The following is a 17,290-nucleotide window of genomic DNA, read 5'->3' on the forward strand; positions in this document are numbered from 1 at the left end:
CGGCTGAAATTACCCCATTAGAGGGAACTCCAAAGGAGCGGTTGCTGGGTGACAGGAGAAGCTGGCTGACGTGAAGTGCTCCTTTTCAGGAAAACCCTTCCATGAGGATTTTTATTTCTACATTTTTCAGGCTGATTTTGTAGCTTCATCAGAAAATGATTGTTTCGTTATTATATTTAACAAAATGTACTGCAGCAGTTACTTGTAAAGCCGCTGAGAGTTGAATCAACTCCAGTACGAAAGTTAAGTTACCAGAATTTGGGTGGTATTTTGCTACACTATATTGTACTAAAAAGAAGAGGTCTATTTTTTTTCCAAAGAAACAAAATGTGCTTATAATTAATTAACAGAATTAGGAATTCTTCTTTAGAAATTTTTTATTTGTTTCTGTTCTTCTTTCCTTCTGGCCTTTATTCTCCCCTCCTCTTCTTTTAACTCACATCTATACCACTCTCAGCAATTCTCTGTTCATCTTCTTTCTGGAAACTTTATGATATTTAAGTAAGAGTTACTGGCCTGATTGTGCACATGAACTTGCAGAGAAATGATGGGTCTGTTTTGAGCTAATCTCTCATTTCCCTTGATATTAACTCTGTGACATCATTAGAGAGATTCACAAACACCCAGTGTTCCTGTGTCTGGCACATGGTAGGACTGCACCTCCCACCCCATCTTGAAACTAGGTATGATCATGTGACTTGCTTTGGCCAATAAAATATGAGCAGAGTGATGCGAATGTGTTAAGACAATGTAAGGCAGCGATAATAATAACAACAACAACAATAATAATAATGGAAAATAACAAAGGTTTATGAAAATGTAGAAAAATTGGAACCCTCAAATATTGTTGGGAAAAAAATTTAAAATGGTGTAAATGCTGTGGAAAACAGCTTACCAATAAACTGAACATAGAATTACCATATGACCCAGCAATTCTGCTCCTAGGTATAGACCTCAAAGAATTGAAAACAGGTGTTTAAACAAAACTTGTACAAGAATGTTCATAGCAGCTATACTTACAATTGCCAAAGGTAGAAACAACCCAAGTGTCCACAATTGATGAAGGATAAACAAAATGTGGTATACACAATAATGGGATGTTATTCATCCATAAATTGGAATGAAGCACTGATATATGCTACAACATAAATGAAAATTGAAAACATGCTAAATGAAAGAAACCAGACACAAAAGGCCACATATTATATGATTATAATTATATGATTATATAATTATATTTAATTATAATATATTTATTATATTATATATTATATATATTATATATAATTATATATAATTATAATATATTTATTATAATTATATAATTATATGAAATACACAGAAAATAGGCAAATGAAGAAAGCAGATTGTGATTGCAAGGTGCTGCAGTGGGAGTTGAGGGGGTAGGGAATGGAGAGTGACTGCTAAATGGGTGTGGGATTTCCATTTGGGGTGATGAAAATTTCTGGAATTAGATAGTAGTGATGGTTTCACAACATTGTGAATACATTTAATGCCACTGAATTGTGCACTTTGGTTAAAATGCTAAATTTTATATTATGTGCATTATAATTTAAATATATATGTTATATATATTTATATACCATACACACATAGGAGTTTACATATGGAACATCCATCAATCTGAATGATTACAGCATGACTGGAAAGTAAACTTTTACTGTGTTAAGTCATTTGTTGTAGCAGCATAACCTAGCCCATCCTGATTGATGTAAATTATTACATTGCATTTGGTTCATCTAATCTTTTCTTAGGCCTCCTTCATGCCAAGCACTAGGGAAGCAAAGATGAAAAGCCTCAGACTAGCAAGGGAGATAAATATATTAACCAAAAGATGCTCTTCAGTGTGATGATTCCATAATAGGGTAGATTAGGAGTTATAGTGGAAGCACAAAGGCTGAAATGAGTTTCCATCCTGGAAACTCAGAGAAGGCTACCCAAGAAGGAGAAGCTTGAATTACAGTTTAAAAGATGTGTAGACATTTGCCAGCTAGAGAGAGGGAGAGGTTCATCCGAAGTTGATGGACGAACTTACCCTCTGTGCAATGATATAGGCATGAAACAGCTTGGCATGTGGCAGGAAATGGCACTGATTAGAGAATAAGATGTGAGGTGGTGAGTGCTGGAGTTGAGACCGGAGAACTAAGCAAGTGTCCGTAGTTTGAACCTAAAGTTGTAGCCAGTCCTTCCTTACCATTCCACTTGTGACATACATGGAAAATGAATACACACATGGACACCAGGGCAAAAGACTGAGGCTGCTTGTGGCTGGCTGGCCACACACCTGGACCAATGTTAGCCACACTTGGCATATCTTAATTCATTGCAGCACACATTTTTTAGGAAGCTCTACTATGGGTAATAGAGTCTCACTGACGATTTTTACTCTAGGAAGTAATATGATAAGATTTGCATTCTAAATCATTGCATGGAAGATAGATTAGTATGAAGAACAAGGCTGAAGTCAGGATGATCTGGGAGGAGGCAATGCAATAATCCAGAAAGAGATGGCAAGAGCTTAAATCAGCATAGTGGCCATGGGAATAAAGATAGTGGACAAATTCAAGATATAGTACAAGGTAGAATTAACAAGCATTATTGATTGATTGGATGTGGAGGGTAAAGCAGGAGAAAGAGTCTCAAATGGCTCCCAGACTGAGTGAATAACTATGGTTCCACTGGAATGGGAAAGAGAGGTAGGGGAGAACCATGAAGATAGGAACCTGTTGAACTGATATGCCAGCAGAGGTACCTGAAAGGTAGTTAAATACCAGGGTAGTTAAATATGGGCTCAGAGAGAGGACTGGAGTAGGGGTAAAGATTTAGGGGTCATGGACAGATACAAGTGGTAATTAAAGCCAGGGGATAAATGAGCTGGTTGAGAGAGGACATAAGTGAGAAATGAAAAGGGCTGAGGTCATTTAAGGAGAACACGGAGGAAGGAAAGCCTATGGGAATGACATTGGCTTTGATGAATAACAGGATTGTCTCAACTGACTGAGACCCTTTGAAAAGAATGACTCTCTTTAATCTTTCTAAATCTGTCTAAATTAAAGGTAAAGACACCTCTGGGAATTCCAGAAGATTGGTCCACTAAAACAGGCTGAAGCCTTTTGTGAAAATTGAATGTTTAAAAAATATATATCATTTAAAGTAATTTTAACTAAGTCATAATTATGGCTCTCTCTAACATGTTACTACAGTATATTGTGCTTATCTACTTATATGTCTACTTCTTCTCACTAGATGGTGAAATCCTCAAAGGTCCCCTGGTGTCTAGCCTGGTACTGGCACATAGTTCACAACTGATAGATATTTGTGAATTAATATGAATTTGAGTTTTAAAGTTCAGTATAAGCAAAGCATGATAACACTTTTTGAAACTAGGGTCCTGTAATCTCTCCAGGGTTTTGCAAAGGAAATATGTTAAATGGGCAAGAGATACTATAGTTCTAAATGTGGCAGTGCCCCTTATAATAGTCAGTATTGATAATTATGCATGATATATTCAAAAAATATAATGTCATACAGAATGAACAAACTAAAACTAACACTATACACTAAGAAGGGTAAATTTCACAAACATGATATTGAGGGAGAAGCCACACAGAAACAAGTGCATACTGTATAATTACAATCATATGAAGTTTAAAAATGAGCAAAACTAATGGATAGTTTTAAAAGTCTGGATATTAGTTATCTTTGGAAGGGGTGTACTGATGGGGAGGAGGCACAAGGGAGACTTTTGGAAAACTGGTTATATTTCTTGATTTGGGTATTATTCCATGGGCACATTAAATCTGTGATCGTTCTTTGAGCTGTACACTTACGATTTGTGTTTTTTCTGTATGATGGTTATACTTCAATAAAATATTACTTAACAAAAATAATTATGATAACTAATAACATTAAAAAATAGTCTCCACAAGTAAGAACATGGCATTAAGCAAGTAGTTGAAACTACACTAAACAACCAATAAGAAAGGATAGTGAAAGGAAGAAGTTGATGGTTTTCAGAAGGTGTGAGAGACTTGGTTGGTTTATTGGCTGAAGACTCAAGGGGTTGCTGGTAACTGTATATCTGCATGGGACCAAACCCAAAGTAGCCTTGCAGCTTGATAAGACTATCTCAATTTCTAAGCTTTCAGTACAACTATCACCAAACGGACCTTCATTTTATTAGATCAAAACTCTGAGGATAGAGGACCTCGACTGCAATCTGTGATAAACTAATTGATGTTACACCCGGCCATAAATAAAATATCGATAAATATGGACAAAATATTCAAAACATATATTTTAGATAATGAACAACAGACTTCACAGGACTGTAATCTCTGAAGGAGGGAAACAAATGAGGTAAGTCCTGCAAATGCCCCAGCTTTAGGTTATAGGCATTTAGATTCTGGCATAGAGCAAAGCATAAGAGTCTTTCTCAGGAGAGAAAGAAAAAATGCCTATTCAGGTGTCCTCTCCATTTTTTAATGGGGTTGCATTTTTTAAAAAATTGAGTTGTATGAGCTGTTTATGTATTTTGGATATTAACCCCTTGTCAGTCATATCATTTGCAAATATTTTCTCCCATTCAGTAGGGTTTTTTTTCTTTCTTTCTGTTTTGTTGATGGTTTCCTTTGCTGTGCAAAAGATTTAAGTTTAATTAGGTCCCATTTGTTTATTTTTGCTTTTGTTTCCTTTACCTTAGGAGACGGATCCAAAAATATATTGCTATGATTTAAGTCAAAGAGTGTTCTGCCTATGTTTTCTTCTAGGAGTTTTATGGGTTTTGGTCTTACATTTAGGTCTTTAATCCTTTTTGAGTTTATTTTTGTATATGGCATGAGAAAATGTTCCAATTTCATTCTTTTACATGTAACTGTCCAGTTTTCTGAGCACCACTATCAAAGAGACTGTCTTTTCTCCATTATATATTCTTGCCACCTTTGTCATAGATTAATTGACCATAAATGCATGGGTTTATTTCTGGGCTCTCTATTCTGTTTCATTGATTTATTTGTCTGTTTTTGTGCCAGTATCATGCTGTTTTGATTACTGTAGTTTTGTAGTATAGTCTTAAGTCAGGAACCATGATATCTCTAGCTTTGTTCTACTTTCTCAAGATTGCTTTTGCTGTTGCTTCAGGGTCTTTTGCAGTTCCATACAAATTTTAAAATTATTTGTTCTAGCTCTGTGAAAAATGCCATTGATATTTTGATAGAGATTGCATTGAATTGGTAGATTGCCTTAGGTCATATGGTCAGTTTAGCAATATAAATTCTTCCAATCCATGAACACAGTGTATCTTTCCATCTGTTTCTGTCATCCTCAATTTCTTTCATCAGTGTCTTATAATTTTCTGAATACTGGTGTTTTACCTACTTAATTAGATTTATTCCTAGGTATTTCATTCTTTTTAATGTGATGGTAAATGGGGTCATTCTCTTAATTTCTCTTTGTGATAATTCACTGTTAGTTATAGAAATTCAATAGATTTCTTTATATTAATTTTGCATCCTGCAACTTTACCGAATTCATTGATGAGCTCTAGTAGTTTTTTAGTGCCATATTTAGGATTTCGATGTATAGTAGAATGTAATTGGTAAACGGTGACAGTTTTATTCCTTCTTTTCTAATACGGATTTTTCTTGCCTGATTGCTGTGGCTAGGATTTCCAACACTATGTTGATTAAAAGTGGTGAGAGTGGGCATCCTTATCTTGTTCCTGATCTTAGAGGAAATGCTTTCAGCTTTTCACCGTTGAGTATATTAGCTGTGGGCTTATCATATGTGATCTTTATTATGTTGAGGTATGTTCCCTTTATACCCACCTTGTTGAGATTTGATCATAAATTGATGTTGAAGTTTTTCAAAAGATTTTTTCTGCATCTATTGAGATGATCATATGATTTTTATTCTTCAATTTGTTAGTGTGGTGTATGACACTGATTGACTTGTAGATATTGACCTATCCGGGCATCCTTGGGATAAATCCCACTTGATCATGGTGTACAATCCTATTAATGTATTGTTGAATTCCGTTTGCCAATATTTTGTTGAGGATTTTTGCATCTATGTTCATCAGTGATATTGGTTTGTAATTTTTTGGTGTGTGATATCATTGTCTGGTTTTGGCATTAGGGTGATGGCGGCTTAGTAGAATAGTTCAGAAGCATTCTTTCCTCTGCAATTTTTTGGAATAGTTTGAGAAGGATAGATGTTAACTCTTCTCTAAATGTTTGGTAGAATTCACCTGATTTTTCTTTCTTTATTCCTTTATTTATCTTTTGGCTGCATCGGGTCTTAGTAGCAGCACAAGGGATCTTTGTTGAGGCACGCGGGCTCTTCGTTGCAGTGCACAGGCTTCTCTCTAGTTTTGGAGTGTGGGTTTTCTCTCTCTAGTTGTGGCATGTGGGCTCCAGGGCACGTGGGCTCTGTAGTTGTGGTATGTGGGGTCCAGAGTGCATAGGCTCTGTAGTTCGCAGCATGCTGGCTCTCTCATTGAGGTGCACAAGCTCAGTAGTTGTGGCATGCGGGCTTAGTTGCCCCATGGCATGTGGGATCTTAGTTCCCTGACCAGGGATCAAATCTGTGTCCCTTGCATTGGAAGGCAGATTCTTTACCACTGGACCAACAGGGAAGTCCCAGAATTCACTTGTGATGCCATTTTTCTTGGACTTTTCTTTATTGGGAGTTTTTTTTTTTAATTAATTAATTTATTTTTTGGCTGCATTGGGTCTTTGTTGCTGCATGCGGGCTTTCTCTAGTTGCAGTGAGCAGGGGCTACTCTTCATTGCGGTGCGCAGGCTTCTCATTGCGGTGGCTTCTCTTGTGGTGGAGCACGGGCTCTGGGCATGCAGGCTTCAGTAGTTGTGACATGTAGGCTCAGTAGTTATGGCTCATGGGCTCTAGAGCACAGGCTCAGTAGTTGTGGCGCACGAGCTTAGCTGCTCTGCGGCATGTGGGATCATTGCAGATGAGGTATCAAACCCGTGTCCCCTGCATTGGCAGGTGGATGTTTAACCACTGCACCAGCAGGGAAGTCTCGGGAGTTATTTTTTAAATCACTGATTCAATTTCACTGTTGGTAATTGGTCTGTTCATATTTTCTATTTCTTCTTGGTTCAGTCTTGGGAGATTCCTAGGAACTTGTCTATTTTTCCCAGTTATTCACTTTATTGTCAAATAATTGTTTGCAGTAACCACTTTTGATCCGTCTTATTTCTGAGGTATAGGTTGTAACTTCTCCTTTTTCATTTCTGACTTATTGATTCGGGCCCTCTATCTTTTTTTTCTTGATGAGTCTGGCTGAAGGTTTATCGATTTTGTTTATCTTTTCAAGGAACCAGCTCTTAGCTTCATTGATATTTTCTATTGCTTTTAAATCTCTATTTCATTTATTTTTGCTCTGATGTTTATGATTCATTTTCTTCTACTAACTTTGAGTTTTGTCTGTTTTTCTTTCTCTAGTTCCTTTAAGTGTAAGGTTAGGTTCTTTGAGATTTTTCTTGTTTCCTGAGGTAGGCTTGTATTACTATAAACTTCCCTGTTAGAACTACTTTTGCTGCATCCCACAGATTTTGGATTGTTGTGTTTTCATTTTCATTTTCTCCAGGTATTTTTAAATTTCTTCTCTAATTTCTTCAGTGATCCACTGGTTGTTTAATAGCATATTATTTAGCCTCCACATGTTTGTGGGTTTTGCAGTTTTTTTCTTGTAATTCAGCACCAGTGTCCAAGTGGTAGAATGAGCTCCCAAGAATTGCTGCCACCAGTGTCTGTGTCCCCAGGGTGAGCTCCAGTTGCCTTCTGCTTCTCTGGGAGACTCTCCAAGATCAGCAGGTAGGTCTCACCCAGGCTCCTTTCAGATTACTACTTCTGTCCTGGGTCTTGGAGTATGTGAGATTTTGTATGCCCCCTCGAGGAGTGGAGTCTCTATTTCCCACAGTTCTCTGAGTCTCCCAAAAATAAGCCCTGCTGGCCTTCAAAGCCAAACCTACTAGGGGCTTTTCTTCCCAGTACAGGATCCCCAGACTGAGGATCCCAATGTGGGGTTCAGACACCTTGCTTCTTGGGGACAACCTCTGTAATTGTAATTATCCTCCCCTTTGTGGGTGCCCATCGGGGGTAGGAGTCATGACTATACCACGACTCCACCCCTCCTACCCATCTGTTGTGGTTCCTTCTTTATATCTTTAGTCGTAGAAAATCTTTTTCTGTTAGATGCCGGTCTTTCTCATCAATAGTTGCTCTGTAAATGGTTGTAATTTTGGTGTGCCCATGAGAGGAGGTGAGCTCTGTATCTTCCTACTCCACCATCTTGTTCCCAGAATCTCTTCCACAAGAAATGTTTTAAAAAGTTCCTCAGGCTAAAGGAAAATGATAACATATAGAAACTTAGATCTTCACAAAGGAATGAAGAGTGCCAGAAATGGTAAATATTTTAGTATATATAAAAATTTTGGGCTTCCCTGGTGGCGCAGTGGTTGAGAGTCCGCCTCCCGATGCAGGAGGCAGGGGTTCGTGCCCCAGTCCGGGAGGATCCCACATGCCGTGGAGCGGCTGGGCCCGTGAGCCATGGCCGCTGGGCCTGTGCGTTCGGAGCCTGTGCTCCGCAACGGGAGAGGCCACGGCAGTGAGAGGCCCGCGTACCGCAAAAAAAAAAAAAAAAAAAATTTTTCTCCTCCTTTTTATTACCTTTAAAAGATAATTGACTGTCACCCACAAAATAACAAAGGTACCTCTATATGAAGAACCTTATAACCTTCGATTTTTCCTCTCCCATTCTTTAACATAGTACTGTCATATATTTTATTTCTACATTATAAATATGGATACACATGAACATGTGCACACACACACACACACGTATACATACTTAACTTGCATAACGAAGGAACTATTCACCTTGGCAGAACTAGACTGGCCTTTAGGCATTTGTTATTCTAGGGAAGTATGGTTAAGAAAGTGGGCTTGGGGGACTTCCCTGGTGGTCCAGGGGTTAAGACTCCAAGCTCCCAATGCAGGGGGCCCAGGTTCGATCCCTGGTCAGGGAACTAGATCCTGGATGCCGCAACTAAAGATCCCACATGCCACAAGGAAGATCCCGAGTACCACAACTAAGACCTGGTGCAGCCAAATAAATAAATAAATATTTTTTAAAAGAAAGTAGGCTTGGGTGTTAGAAAGTCGAGGCTAAGTCTAACTCCAACAGTCATTAACTATAGGACTCTGAGCAAGAAACATAACTAGCCAAAACCTAACTTTACGTATCTGTAAAATGGGGTTAGTGCCTCTTGAGTAGCATGGGTCTGAAGATTAATTAAATTACCATATATAAATTGATAGCGCATTGCCTGCCTGGCAAGGATACAGGTTTGACAAAGGGCAACCATTATTATCCTAAAGTGAAATATGTCCCCACCTTGGCAGATGCCAACTTGGCCAGACACCAGTTGATCAAAAAGATACGACAGGAACAAGGAAAAGTAGGAGGTGGTAAAATACACTAAAATTCTTCATCTTCCAAAGCAGAATAAAAGAAATCATCTAAAGTTAATAAATCAGTAACCAGAGACCTAAGAATGTGTAAGCATATAAAGGCAATCACTAGAAGAGTTACAAACATAAATTGTTTACAGTGATTGCCTCTGAGAAATGGGATTGAGGGAAGAGAGAGAAGTTTTTATTAGTCATTGTGTACCCTTTTGTACTATCAAAAATTTTATCATGCATTAAATATTGCATGAAATTTCAAAACCTAGTTTTATAATTTAAAATGTACATATGGAGCAAGGAGAAAGGTTAAACAAATATACCTGGATTTGTGTAAAAGTGGAACTTCTTGGGTGCTTCCCATCTTTACCACCACTGAGGGAGAAAACTGCTAATGCTCCAGAAAACCAGTGCTGGCCTCCGTAAGGTTGTACTTGCCAAGAACTCTGTGTGTGTGTGTCCATACGTCTGTTTGTCTGTAAAGTAAACAATGCTTTATGGTTTAACATTGGAAGTCCCTGATGTCTGACCCTTTGCCCAATTCTCCCTCCCTTGAGGACTCATATTATTAAAAATTAAAATGCTCTGAAGCAAAGCAATTTTTATAATAATATTAACCAAAGCCAACCTATTATCTCATCCATAATGATAATCTCATTATCACACTCCAGTGTCCACAGCTCTGCTCTCTTCCTAACTCACCTCTGTGGTCCAAAGCTGGGGTCTTAGCTAGAACCCTCAGGGCAGGGGTGAGGGGTTGTTCATAGACAATTTGCAAAGTGAACAGGTCCCCAAAAGTAACACAGACCTGATTTCAGTCCCTTCCTGAATCCTCTGCCTGTCTGGGGCACTCTACTATTTTCCCTCCACTCTCTTGCTGTCTGCTCTATTTCTCTTTTCCCATTAAATCCCATTATTGGGAAAGTTAAGATGCTAGGGAGACACCATAAGCTAGAGAGAAGCCACAGAGCATCACTGTAGTGTAGAATGTAGTCATGGAATGTTGCCACAGTAATGGCCTTAAGGTCAAAGCCAGGATATAAACTGAAAGAAACTGTGCTCTAATGAGGTCCCCCTGGAAGCCAGCAATCCTGGTAATTGTCTTCTGGATGAGTAATCGTCTGGATCATGGACTTCAACTTCTGATGGTCCTGGGTTCCAATTCTACCTCTGCCCTTCCCTATCAGCGTGACTTTGGCAAGTTGTTTAACATCTCTGAGCGTCAATTTTCTCTTCTGTAAAATGAGGGTAATAATATGCTCACCTTTTTAAAAAAGTACTTGCTCTCTGGTGTTCTACATGTTATTACCTCATTTCATTCTCATAGCAGCTGGATACTATTACTATCCCTTTCTATAGACGTGAAAACAGTGGCTCAGAGGGAGGCGGCTAAGTCACTTGTCTGAAGTCACACAGATGGTAAGTAAGGCAGCCAGGAGGGTAGCCAGGCAGTCTGACTCCAGAGCCCTGCTTTTAGTTATTCTGCTAAACTGTCTGATAAAGTTCACCTGAGATTAAATGTAATGATGCATTTAATAGCGCTCGGTGTATTTTGAGCATTCAGAGTAATTATTTAAGAGAGCTGGGTGGAATCCAAATCCCAAATGATACCAAACTTGGGAGTAAAGTGGATTATGCTGTACTTTAATCATATACAGCCAAGTTTAAAGTTCAGACATCCTCACTCTCAGATAATCTGTAAACAGAAAGCAAGTTCCCTCAGAAGGAAACAGGTTCCCTGGAGCCCCAGAAATCATGTATATGGGAGCTATCCTTTGCAGCGTGGGAACAGAGGAGAGTAGTAGTAAAGCAAGGGATGGCTGGAGAAAGTCCCGAGCATGTTAAGGCCTGCAGGGCTCCCCTCTGCCCAACAGTGACGGCTTGGGGATCCAGCCCCGTGACTTCTGAGCAGAGGAAACGGAGATGAAGCGAGCCCAGCGCATGCATCCAGACTCGCACAACCACACAGAGCACTGTTCTGACTCCCTGGCCAGTGTGTCCAACGGAGAGGGAGCAGAAAGCTAAACAAAACTCACACAGCTGGGCATAGGTTTTGCCTGATTCTGGGTCATGCTGGCATCCTTTTTCACTCCTCCATCACCCCCCACTGCATCCCTAGGAGGAATGCAGCCTTTCTTCTTTTGTCCCCCACTCTACCCCTGCTAGGAATTGTGAACGGTCAAGGGTAGGCACTGAAACAACATTAGCTGAATGAGTTACATGAAAAAATGATACTAAGATAAACATAAATATATTAGGGAATAGAATAGAGAATGTGTAAGCATATAAAGGCAATCACTAGAAGAGTTACAAACATAAATTGTTTACAGTGATTGCCTCTGAGAAGTGGGATTGAGGGAAGAGAGAGAAGTTTTTATTATTCATTGTGTACCCTTTTGTACTATCAAAAATTTTATCATGCATTAAATATTGCATGAAATTTCAAAACCTAGTTTTATAATTTAAAATGTACATATGGAGCAAGGAGAAAGGTTAAACAAATATACCTGGATTTGTGTAAAAGTGGAACTTCTTGGGTGCTTCCCATCTTTACCACCACTGAGGGAGAAAACTGCTAATGCTCCAGAAAACCAGTGCTGGCCTCCGTAAGGTTGTACTTGCCAAGAACTCTGTGTGTGTGTGTCCATACGTCTGTTTGTCTGTAAAGTAAACAATGCTTTATGGTTTAACATTGGAAGTCCCTGACGTCTGACCCTTTGCCCAATTCTCCCTCCCTTGAGGACTCTTATTATTAAAAATTAAAATGCTCTGAAGCAAAGCAATTTTTATAATAATATTAACCAAAGCCAACCTATTATCTCATCCATAATGATAATCTCATTATCACACTCCAGTGTCCACAGCTCTGCTCTCTTCCTAACTCACCTCTGTGGTCCAAAGCTGGGGTCTTAGCTAGAACCCTCAGGGCAGGGGTGAGGGGTTGTTCATAGACAATTTGCAAAGTGAACAGGTCCCCAAAAGTAACACAGACCTGATTTCAGTCCCTTCCTGAATCCTCTGCCTGTCTGGGGCACTCTACTATTTTCCCTCCACTCTCTTGCTGTCTGCTCTATTTCTCTTTTCCCATTAAATCCCCTTATTGGGAAAGTTAAGATGCTAGGGAGACACCATAAGCTAGAGAGAAGCCACAGAGCATCACTGTAGTGTAGAATGTAGTCATGGAATGTTGCCACAGTAATGGCCTTAAGGTCAAAGCCAGGATATAAACTGAAAGAAACTGTGCTCTAATGAGGTCCCCCTGGAAGCCAGCAATCCTGGTAATTGTCTTCTGGATGAGTAATCGTCTGGATCATGGACTTCAACTTCTGATGGTCCTGGGTTCCAATTCTACCTCTGCCCTTCCCTATCAGCGTGACTTTGGCAAGTTGTTTAACATCTCTGAGCGTCAATTTTCTCTTCTGTAAAATGAGGGTAATAATATGCTCACCTTTTTAAAAAAGTACTTGCTCTCTGGTGTTCTACATGTTATTACCTCATTTCATTCTCATAGCAGCTGGATACTATTACTATCCCTTTCTATAGACGTGAAAACAGTGGCTCAGAGGGAGGCGGCTAAGTCACTTGTCTGAAGTCACACAGATGGTAAGTAAGGCAGCCAGGAGGGTAGCCAGGCAGTCTGACTCCAGAGCCCTGCTTTTAGTTATTCTGCTAAACTGTCTGATAAAGTTCACCTGAGATTAAATGTAATGATGCATTTAATAGCGCTCGGTGTATTTTGAGCATTCAGAGTAATTATTTAAGAGAGCTGGGTGGAATCCAAATCCCAAATGATACCAAACTTGGGAGTAAAGTGGATTATGCTGTACTTTAATCATATACAGCCAAGTTTAAAGTTCAGACATCCTCACTCTCAGATAATCTGTAAACAGAAAGCAAGTTCCCTCAGAAGGAAACAGGTTCCCTGGAGCCCCAGAAATCATGTATATGGGAGCTATCCTTTGCAGCGTGGGAACAGAGGAGAGTAGTAGTAAAGCAAGGGATGGCTGGAGAAAGTCCCGAGCATGTTAAGGCCTGCAGGGCTCCCCTCTGCCCAACAGTGACGGCTTGGGGATCCAGCCCCGTGACTTCTGAGCAGAGGAAACGGAGATGAAGCGAGCCCAGCGCATGCATCCAGACTCGCACAACCACACAGAGCACTGTTCTGACTCCCTGGCCAGTGTGTCCAACGGAGAGGGAGCAGAAAGCTAAACAAAACTCACACAGCTGGGCATAGGTTTTGCCTGATTCTGGGTCATGCTGGCATCCTTTTTCACTCCTCCATCACCCCCCACTGCATCCCTAGGAGGAATGCAGCCTTTCTTCTTTTGTCCCCCACTCTACCCCTGCTAGGAATTGTGAACGGTCAAGGGTAGGCACTGAAACAACATTAGCTGAATGAGTTACATGAAAAAATGATACTAAGATAAACATAAATATATTAGGGAATAGAATAGAAACTTGGCATAAATTTTGAAGATGGGACACAGAACTCCAAAGAAACGTCCCATTTCTGGGGCTTTAAATTCTGTCTCCAGAAATTAGAGCTCCAAGTTCCCACTTCTTAGCTGTGAGGGATACTTGGATGGAAAAGTTTCAGAAGCCTGGAATATGCAATACCATGCTACCTCTCTTCCTCTTATTATTTCCTTTTTTTAAAAAATGAGTTATTACCTCTGTATAATTATGAGCCAGAACTTGAGAGGGTATGGCCAGTGCTGGGGAAAATATCTTGTATGCCTCAGTTTGTATGCAGACCCGGGTTTACTTCAACTTTGGATTTACATTGCTGGTTTTTTTAGCTGTCTACTGAATACCTCAGAAGGGTTTTCCCTGGCATATTTTTAACTTTTTAAAGTAGTGGTAAATATATATAACATAAAATTTACCATTTTAGCCATTTTAAAGTGTGCAGTACAGTGGCATTAGATGAATTCACATTGCTGTAAAACAATCATCACGATCCATCACAGGACTCTTTTCATCATCCCAAACTGACACTCTGTACCCATTAAACAATAATCTCTCTTTCCCTCCTCCCCTTAGCTCCTGGCAACTACCATTCTATTTTCTGTCTCTATAAATTTGACTATTCTAGGTCCCTCATATAAATGGAATCATACAGTATTTTCCCTTCTAGGTTTGGCTTATTTCACTTAGCATGTTTTGAAGTTTCATCCATGTAGTATGTGTCAAAATTTCATTCCTTTCTTAAGCCTGAATACTATTCCATTGCATGTGTATACCACATTTTCTTTATCCATTCATCCACTGATGGATCTGTGGGTTGTTTCCATCTTTTGGCTATTGTGAATAATGCTGTAATGAACATTGTTGTACAAATATCTGTTCAATTCCTTGCTTTCAATTCTTCTGAGGATATACCCAGAAGTGAAATTGCTGGCTTGTAACATAATTCTATGTTTAATTTTTTTGAGGAACCAACCCTGGCATTTTCCTTCCTGGTATATTTCCAGAGTCAGTTCCTTATCATCTATTGAAACAGTGTATTTTGCCTCTCTGATGTACTATCCTACATTTCTACTAAAACACCTCTCTTTTGCTTGCTCTCTCTTTCATTTACCAAGGCATTTAGAATTATGATCTTATGTTCCACAGTACTCATTTTCCCCAAAACAAAAACACTGAACTTCACTCCTTGGAACAAACTGCCATTTTCCAAATCATAAGTTGCATCAGTTAAAAGAATAAGAAACTAATTTTTTGGAGGAAAAATGTGCAGTCTTTCAAATCAGTACCGAGATACCAGCCTGGTATGCAGCAGGTAGACATACCAGGAAAAGAGCTCCTGATTTACAAACGTCTCACTTAAGAACATCCCTGACATTCAAACCACAGTGGAATTCAGGAGTTGAACTCCTGCAGTTGCTGAAGGTCTCTGTTTGCCACCACTGGGATTATGAGGACTGTGGTCTCTCACTTGTTAATGGGACAGCTAGAGCCCACCTCTCTTCTACTTTCATCTTCCTTCTTTCTTCTTGACACCAGAACTATAGGGGTGCCACCACCACCGTGGCTAGCTGGCATCATGTCGAGAGCTCCTGTTTTCACTGGAAGATTGAATTCCTTTGAACAGAAGAATTTCAGTTGGAACACTGCATGATTTTGCATACAGAAGCAATGCTCCTTCACATCTAGTCAACTTATTCTGTCCATTACATCTCTTAGCTAACTCAGAATCTATCTTTCCTCCCTGCCTCCTCTGCCTTGAGGTCAAAATCTCACCTAGACTACTGCAATGGGCTGAGCTGGTCTCCCCAACAGTAAGGATTTCTACCCCACCCTTCATATTATAGGGGAAATCCATCTCTCACCAGCTCAATGTCAGTGTCACCAGAGCCTTGAAATAACAGTGTTCAAAGAAGAACTTAACCACTCCAAGCCTCTGCTGGGTGGGGCTGCAACAGAGCCATGTCTTCTTACTTCTAGTCTGATCTATACTTTTCTTAACAGGAGCTTTTTTTTTTTTTTTTTTTTTTGGCGGTACGCGGGCCTCTCACTGTTGTGGCCTCTCCAGTTGCAGAGCACAGGCTCCGGATGCGCAGGCTCAGCGGCCATGAGCCACTCCGTGGCATGTGGGATCCTCCCAGACTGGGGCACGAACCCGTGTCCCCTGCATCGGCAGGCGGACTCTCAACCACTGCGCCACCAGGGAAGCCCCATTACCAGTAGCTTTTTAAGTTTACATGGCTCTTGTTTGTTTAGCAAACAAGAATGACTGTAACTGATATCATTCATATATCAAGGTCAGCAGCAGAGGGAAAGGAAGTTAAATGAATAAACTCCAAGACCAAAATCATTCCATTACCCTTTTGTCACCTTAGTCAACACTGGTATGGTACCTATTTTCTTCTCTTTCTCTTTTCCCTTTTTGAGGATGGTGATCAAAGTGAAGTAGTTAAGGTACTTCTTGATCAACTCATCCAATTCTTTCTTCCTTTCACTTCCTAACCAGCATCTTCATCATTTCCAGAGGGAGATTAAAAGTGTTCCTGGACCCAATTCCACCATGGTGGGGTGGAGGTTCCCCCCCACCACCAACAACAGTTCTCTGGATACCAGCTTGGTATCCTACAATTCGACTCAATTCTAACACTAGTCACCTGGAGATAGCACAGGTAAATTCCACAGGTTAAGGACTCAGTCCTACACGACTGCCCACGTGCCTTCAAATGCCAGTCACAAGCCCACGTTATCACCTGTGCTTCTGACCAACCTGCTATAAACTGGAGGTTCCAAGGTCTCCCTTCCTGGGCTTCAGATGATAGTTGCAAGTCCAGATTGTTACCTATACCTCTGACCAACTGGCTATAAATCAGAGGTTCCCATGACCCCCTCTGCGGGTTTGATTAATTTGCTAGAGCAGTTCACAGAACCAAGAGAAGCATTTTGCTTATTAGATCACCAGTTTATTATAAAAAGATATAACCAGGAACAACCAGATAGAATAGATGTATAAGGCAAGGTATAGGGAAAGAATGCTGAGTTTCCATGCCCTCTCCGGCCACACCACTCTCCCAGCACCTCCACATGTTCACCAACCCAGAAGCTCTCCGAACCCCTCCTTTTGGGTTTTTTATGAAGGCTTCATTACATAGGCATGATTGATTAAATCACTGGCCATTGCTGATTGAACTCAGTCTCCAGCCCCTAGCCCCTCCCCCCTCCCCGGAGTGGAGACTGGAGAGTGGAGAGTGGAGGGTGAGACCAAAAGTGCCAACCCTCTAATCCTGGGGTTGGTTACCCTGGCAACGGGCCCCCA

This window comes from Physeter macrocephalus, chromosome 20 (assembly GCF_002837175.3).
Source record: "Physeter macrocephalus isolate SW-GA chromosome 20, ASM283717v5, whole genome shotgun sequence".
Taxonomy (NCBI): domain Eukaryota; kingdom Metazoa; phylum Chordata; class Mammalia; order Artiodactyla; family Physeteridae; genus Physeter; species Physeter macrocephalus.